Consider the following 7,149-nt stretch of genomic DNA (forward strand, 5'->3'; position numbering starts at 1 on the left):
TTCTTCTGATTTAGTACATTTTACTACTATTAAAATTCAAATCCAAATATTCCCAATCACATTATTATAACTTTTCCTTTACATAATATTTAGCCAAGAACCAAGCATATTTTATGTTGACCAATATTGTGCATCAGAAAGTAGTATGACAGAGGAATAATCATTATCATCACAATATGATTAGATATCATTTACATGTTTTGAATGTTTTCTGTGGGTCAAGTCCTGTGTTAAGTAATTCAGATGCATTATCACAGTGCAGGTGCTATTACTATCTTATAGGTGAGAAAACTGAAACTTAGGGATATTAAATAACTTCCAAAGTTCACAAATCAAATCAGAGACAAAATCAGCAGGCAAAAGTTCCTATTGGATCATAAAAACGAGATTCCATTTTGCCTGTGAGGAATAAAAGGTTTGGGAAAGAGTCTTGAAAGAGATAATTCCTGAATTAGGTCTTGAAAAAAATACAGGAGCAAACACATGAAGAAGTAAGAATATGTCATCTTAGTGAAACCAAAAAGAAATCAGTATGATGAAATTACACGCCATGATGATCTTTATTAAAACATAGCCACACTCATTTGTTATGTATTATCTATGACTGCTTTAGCACTACAATGCTGAAATTTAGTAATTGCAGCAAAGTCCATTTGACTTACAAAACAAAGTATTTGCTATCTGATCCTTTATGGAAAGGCTTGCTAACCTCTATTTTAGAGAGTCAATTAAGTCTTAGAGCAATTAAAAATAAGAAAGATAACCTAAAATGTTTTATTTTTACTTTCATTTATTTAATTTCCAGTACTCCTTATTTCTTTGTGTAGTTCTAAGTTTTTGTCGAGTACCATATTTCTACTGCCTGAATATCTTTTAAGATGTCTTATATAAAAGCAGGTCTTAGGCCAGGTGTGGTGGCTCACGCCTGTAATCCTAACACTTTGGGAGGATGAGGCAGGTAGATTACTTGAGTTAAGGAGTTCAAGGCCAGCCAGGCCAGTAGAGTGAAACCCCATCTCTACTAAAAATACAAAAATTAGCCACGCATGGTGGTGGGTACCTATAATCCCAGCTACTAGGGAGGCTGAGACAGGAGAAACGCCTGAACCCAGGAAGTGGAGCTTGCAGTGAGCCGAGATTGCGCCACTGTACTCCAGCCTGGGCAACAGAGTGAGACTCTATCTCAAAAAAAAAAAAAAGCAAGCAGGAGAAATCACTATTCTCCTGTCAGTAATGACCTTCGTTACCAAAATAAGTACGATCTCACTTAAATGGCAAAACTCAAAGTGCCTCGTTTGCTTCTGTTCGTGTAACATGGCTCTCCAATATTTTCTCATACTTTTTTTTAACTTTTATTGAAAATATTTAAACTGGCAGGAAAATTTGGCAATGATATAATAAACTCCCATGTATACACACCTGAAGTGACCACACTTTCTCTTCTACACACATATACAAAAAACCACACGTACATTTCATATCAACTAAAGCATTTGAGAGTCTTTGACATCATGACCTTTCACCCTCAAATACTTCAGTGTATATTTTCTAAGAAAAAGGACATCTTATTACATAAAGCATGGCACAACTATTAATTTCAAAAAAATTAAACATTAACACAAGATTCTATTGTTTTAATGTTTTCCTTTACAACGTATTTTTTTCTGATTGATGATTTTCTTGTTTTTCTGATGACACAGAATCATGCATGTATTTACTTGTCATATGTCTTTAATCTCTTCTAAGCTGTAAGTTTCTTAGTCTTTCTTGGTCTTTCATGAAATGACTTTTTTTAAAAGGGTACGTGCCAAATGTGTTTTGTAGAGAGTCCCTCAATTTGGATTGTCTGCTAATTTCTTCATGATAAGATTTAGTTTATGACTATTCTTGCAAGAACACTATTATTTCTCTCCCCATATATAAAAATATATCGATACATTATATATTATACAATATATGTGCTGTGTCCTTCTTAACATATTATTTCAAAAGGCACACAATATTTATTTGCTCTGCTGATGATGATAACTTTAATCATTTTGTTAAGATGGAGTCTGTCAGATATTTTCATTGTACAATATTTTTCCCCTTGTAACTACTAAACAATATGTGGGGAGATACTTTGAAAATGTATAAATACCCTACTGCTCAAATGTATACAATGATTTTACCCCACAAGTGTTGGTCTGGCTCTGGTTTCTCAACTTTTGCCTACAATCAGAGTTGGTTAGTGAAAAGAGGCTACAGTTCCTCCGTGCCAATATACCATACTCTCTAGGCTTTTGTTTCTTGCATTTTCTGTCTTCAGGTCTTTGTTTCCTAATTACTATGAGACTTTACTAGGTTTCAGTTTCAGTTTCAAAAGCTTTTAGTATAGATTTCAGCTTCTTACACAGTCATAGAATATAGCAAACGTCTTTGGGGAAAATGGCTGTGTATCTATGGCCCTCAAGCCCTCAATATATCTTTCTATTCCCAAGTGACTGCTAAAGTCTACATTGGTTTCTACATCTTTCAGCTGCTTCTCCCTATCTGGACCAAGCCACAAACTTCAGCTCACATCAATAATTGGCAAATTCCTCTATGTAAAAAGAAAAAAATGCTATTTATCTACTCACCACTGAATGTTTCTCCTCTCTGTAATTTAGGCCCATTCACTCCTCATGGCTTCTAAACCTATATGATGCCTTTTCAAAAGTATTTTTGTAATTTTTTTTTTTCTTAGCTACAAACTTTGTATGTGTAGGTTTTATGTAATCTTTTAAATTCTATTCAGAAGTCCAAGGAAAATAAATTCTTATTTGCATCTGATAGCTCCAATATTATTGATGTCTCCTGTGATTCTGTTTCTATTAGGTAATTTTCTCCTTCGCTTTTTTGTCACGTAGTCTGTCTCCATATATACCTGGTGATGTTTGACTAAATCATAGACTTTTAAAATAAAAAATTGTGAAGGTAATTTGAAGTTCTCAAGACGTTATTTTCTTGAAGAGAGGATTTATTTTGTTTTAGGCAGATAAGCTAAAGGAACATCACCTTAATCCAACTTGGAACTGAATCGTCTCTAACTAGGTTTCTTTCTTTTTTTTTGAAACTGAGTCTCACTCTGCTGCCTAAACTGGAGTGCAGTGGACACAATCTTGGCTCACTGTAACCCCCGCTTCCCAGGTTCAAGTGATTCTTATGCCTCGGCCTCCTGAGTAGCAGGGATTACAGGTGTGTGCCACCACACCGAGCTAATTTTTGTATTTTTAGTAGAGAGAAAGTTTTGTCTTGTTGCCCAGGTTGTTCTCGAACTCCTGGCCTTAAGTGATCCACCTGGCTCGGCCTCCCAGCATGCTGGGATTACAGGTGTGAGACACCACACCCGGCTGGTTTCATTCTTTATGATGACTGATCTATTTATGGTTCTCCCTTACCCCTAGAGTGCAGCCCATTAAAAATCTCATCTGAAAGTCTGAGTTGTATGTCAGACCTTTCTCTTTGGAGGGCCCTAAAGTCCAATTTTGGTTTCCATATTCTGAAATGACCGCTGGAAACTGCTCAGTTTCTCAGCCTTTAGCTGATGCTTCTAAACTGACCAAAGTCAAGTAGAAAAGTGGTGCAGAATATTGGCTTTTCTCTCTTGGTCACCCTTCTCTCTAGTATCTTCAGTGCTCTCTGAGGTCTCTACGCTTAGCTCTCCAGTGTCTTAAAACAGACCAAACAGATTATGTGTGCGTGTTTCCTACTTTTGCAGTTGTCCTCAAATCAAGGGTTGTTCTGCAACAAGTTGTGTTTCCTTTGCAGATACCATAAAATACTTGCTTTTGTTTTTGTTTTTCATTTGCATGATACATGTTATATATACACATATATACATTCTATATACTTCTTTTAGGTATTAGTTGTGTCTTATGTACACAGAACAGAGTTAGGTTTTGATTTGCAACCCAATATGAAAATATTTTTCTTTTAATAAATCTTTTTTCTTTTAAGTCATTTTTATTTATTAATATGGCATATGTATGTATATCCAGTCTTAGTTCTGACTGTATTTTATGTTTTGTTGTGTTTTCTGTTTTTAAGCTTTTAAGTCTTTTGGTATTTAGTCTTTTTCATTTGTTTGCTATTTATATATGTAATCATTAAGATAATTTTTTGGCCAGGCATTGTGGCTCACACCTCTCAGTTTGGGAGACCAAGGTGGGCAGATCACCTGAGGTCAGGAGTTCTAGACCAGCCTGGCCAACATGGTAAAACCCTGTCTCTACTAAAAATGCAAAAATTAGCTAAGCGTGGTGGCACACGCCTGTAATCTCAGATACTCAGGAGGCTGAGTCAGGAGAATCACTTGAACCCAGGAGGTGGACGTTGCAGTGAGCTGGAATCATGCCATTGCACTCTAGCCTGGGCAACAAGAGTGAAACTCTGTCTCAAAACAGAAAAAAAAATTTTTTAACATTTTTATTCTAATGATTATTTTTAATATTGCATATCTTATTTCCAGCCCTGTATTTTAAACACTTTATCCATAATTCTTTATCATAATCACTTTAACATTACCATATTTCCTGGATTTTTTTGGTCACTCAAATTTAGTTGATATATTTTCTTTCTTATTATTTACTTTTCTATGGTTACATGAACTTATCCTTTTATTCCTCAATTTATTTTAGTTTGAAATGAAATAATTTGGTTCCTTGTGTTTACATGAAGTAAACAGGAAATTTTTCTAAACTCTACTTTTAAGTTGTGAGGCTAATATATAAACTATGAAGGTGTGCTTCATTTACATTCTCATCTGTAACCCTAGTCTCTACAGTTAATATATGTCAAGAATTTAGAACAGGGCCTAGTACAAAATAAATAGTATTTAATAAATTTTTTGCTATGTATCTTAGATTTAGTTAAACATTTAAATGTATACAGTACTCAGTCGTTTTTTGTGGTTCTTTCTTTCATCTCTTTGTGAGCTAAACTTCACACTGGTAGTTTTCTCAAAAATTCTCACGGGAATTTTTGCATGTAAAAATTGTTTAGTTTATTTACAACTTGAAGGATAGCTTGGCTGGATATAAAATTCTTGAGTGACATCTTCCAATATTGAATTTCTTAAGTGTTATTCAATTGGATAGCAGCCAATATTGCTGTGGGGGAAATCAAGGCCAGCCTGACACATGACCTATTATAGGTTATTAGTTATTTTACTGCTTCATGAAGCATTCTTTCTTTACCCTTCAAGTCCAATGATGTCTTAATGTTGACCATTCTGGATTATTTTTTCACATTCATTGTGCATTTGTTATATTTAGCTCAAGTATTTAGTTCTAAAAATATATATCTTTAATTATAATTACGAGTTCTCTTTCTAAATTTTAAGATTTTAGAGTTTTTTAAATTGGGGATTCCAATTATGAATGGCCTGAATCCCTTTATCTGCCTTCTATGTTTATCATATTTTCCCTAATACTTTTTCTCTTTATTTTTCTTTCATTCATGTAGCTCTACCTCACTGTTTATTTGTAAAGAATATTAAAATCTCCATTAAGATAGCAAATATTGTATAATCTCAAAAAAATATAATAAACTTTGGAATCATATTTGTAGCCAAAGTTCTATATTTGCAAACTGATATTTACAATGTCTTCCACTCAAGTCCTGATGGAATAAACCTGTAGAACCTCAGGAATACTAGGTGAACACTACATTTAATACGTCAAAAAGGTGACATTTAATCTCACCTAAATTATGTGAATGCAGGAAGTAAAATCTAAAGAAGCCTATAAATTTATCATTTCCAACTCCTGCAGTAATTTTGAGTCTATTTATGGAGCTCTAGATATGTGACACTAAAGGAACTACCTACTGCAATTTATTTCATAGGAAAAAAATTCTGATATTCAAAAAGATTAGGTAGCCTTTTCAAGATTCTACCAAAATCTGATGTTTTTTCAGCATCTCTACTGTGATCTTTATTTTTCCTCTGGTCTTTAAGTTCGCTAAAACAGATTGTGAAGAAAAAAAGATGAATTCTACAAAACATATTTCATTGCCTTGGGACTTTAAAAGCCCATGCTGGGTACCCATTTTCAAATTCAACTTTAATTGCATTATGATCCAAATAAAAGTGAGATCCTGACAAGTTTGATCACTAACATAGGCAGTAAATTCACTTAGAAAAGATACTCTGTGCCCGCTTGTTTAGGTGCCAACAAAAATATTGAAGAAGTACAGGGTTTGAAACTTATTGCCACCTAATGTGTAAAAATAAAAATAACAATCCTTAGGATTATTGATACCATATGCAAAGTAACTTGTTCAAGATAATCATGTGCCATACAAAGTGCCATGTATGGCACATGATTGATCTATAATACATAATAATTATTGTAAGTTTACAGATTCATATACTAAATCTCAGAGATAATATGCAAATTTGTTAAGGTCACTGTTTTAGTCCATTCTCACACTGCTGTAAAGAACTGTCCAACACTGTGTAATTTATAAAGGAAAGAGGTTTAATTAATTCACAGTTCCATATGGCTGGGGAGGCCTCAGGAAACTTACAATCATAGTGGAATGCACATCTTCACAAGGCAGCAGGAGAGAAAATGAGTGCCAACAGAGGAAATGCCAGATACTTATAAAACTATCAGATCTTGTGAGAACTCACTCACCATCACGAGAACAGCATGGAAGAAACCACCTCCATGATTCAATTACCTCCACCTGGTCCTGCCCTTAACATATGGAGATTATTACAATTCAAGGTGAGATTTCGTGAGGACACAGAGCCAAACCATATCAGTCACCTAGTGGGAGGTAGAACTAAGATTTGAAGCCTTCTCTCTCCACTCTACCTCTGAGTTAAACATTCTCTTTCTGGGAGTTTATCTTTTCAAATAACGTGTTGCAGGTTTTAGAATCCACTCATCAATCTGATTATTCTTTCTGAACATGTTCACAGTTGTCCATGCCCCCTTCTAAAACGTAACACCTAGAAATTATCAAAACACTGCAGTTGAATTGTCAGTGCCAAGTACAAAGTAGATCATTTCGAGGTCTAACTATTAACTGGGAATAATGAGAAATTGCTGTATCTTGGCTGAACTCAAGTACCAGGAAGAGAGAGAAACAAAAAAAAAAAAAAAAACTTAAAAAAACTTA

This window comes from Macaca thibetana, chromosome 4 (genome assembly GCF_024542745.1).
Source record: "Macaca thibetana thibetana isolate TM-01 chromosome 4, ASM2454274v1, whole genome shotgun sequence".
NCBI classification, from domain to species: Eukaryota; Metazoa; Chordata; class Mammalia; order Primates; family Cercopithecidae; genus Macaca; species Macaca thibetana.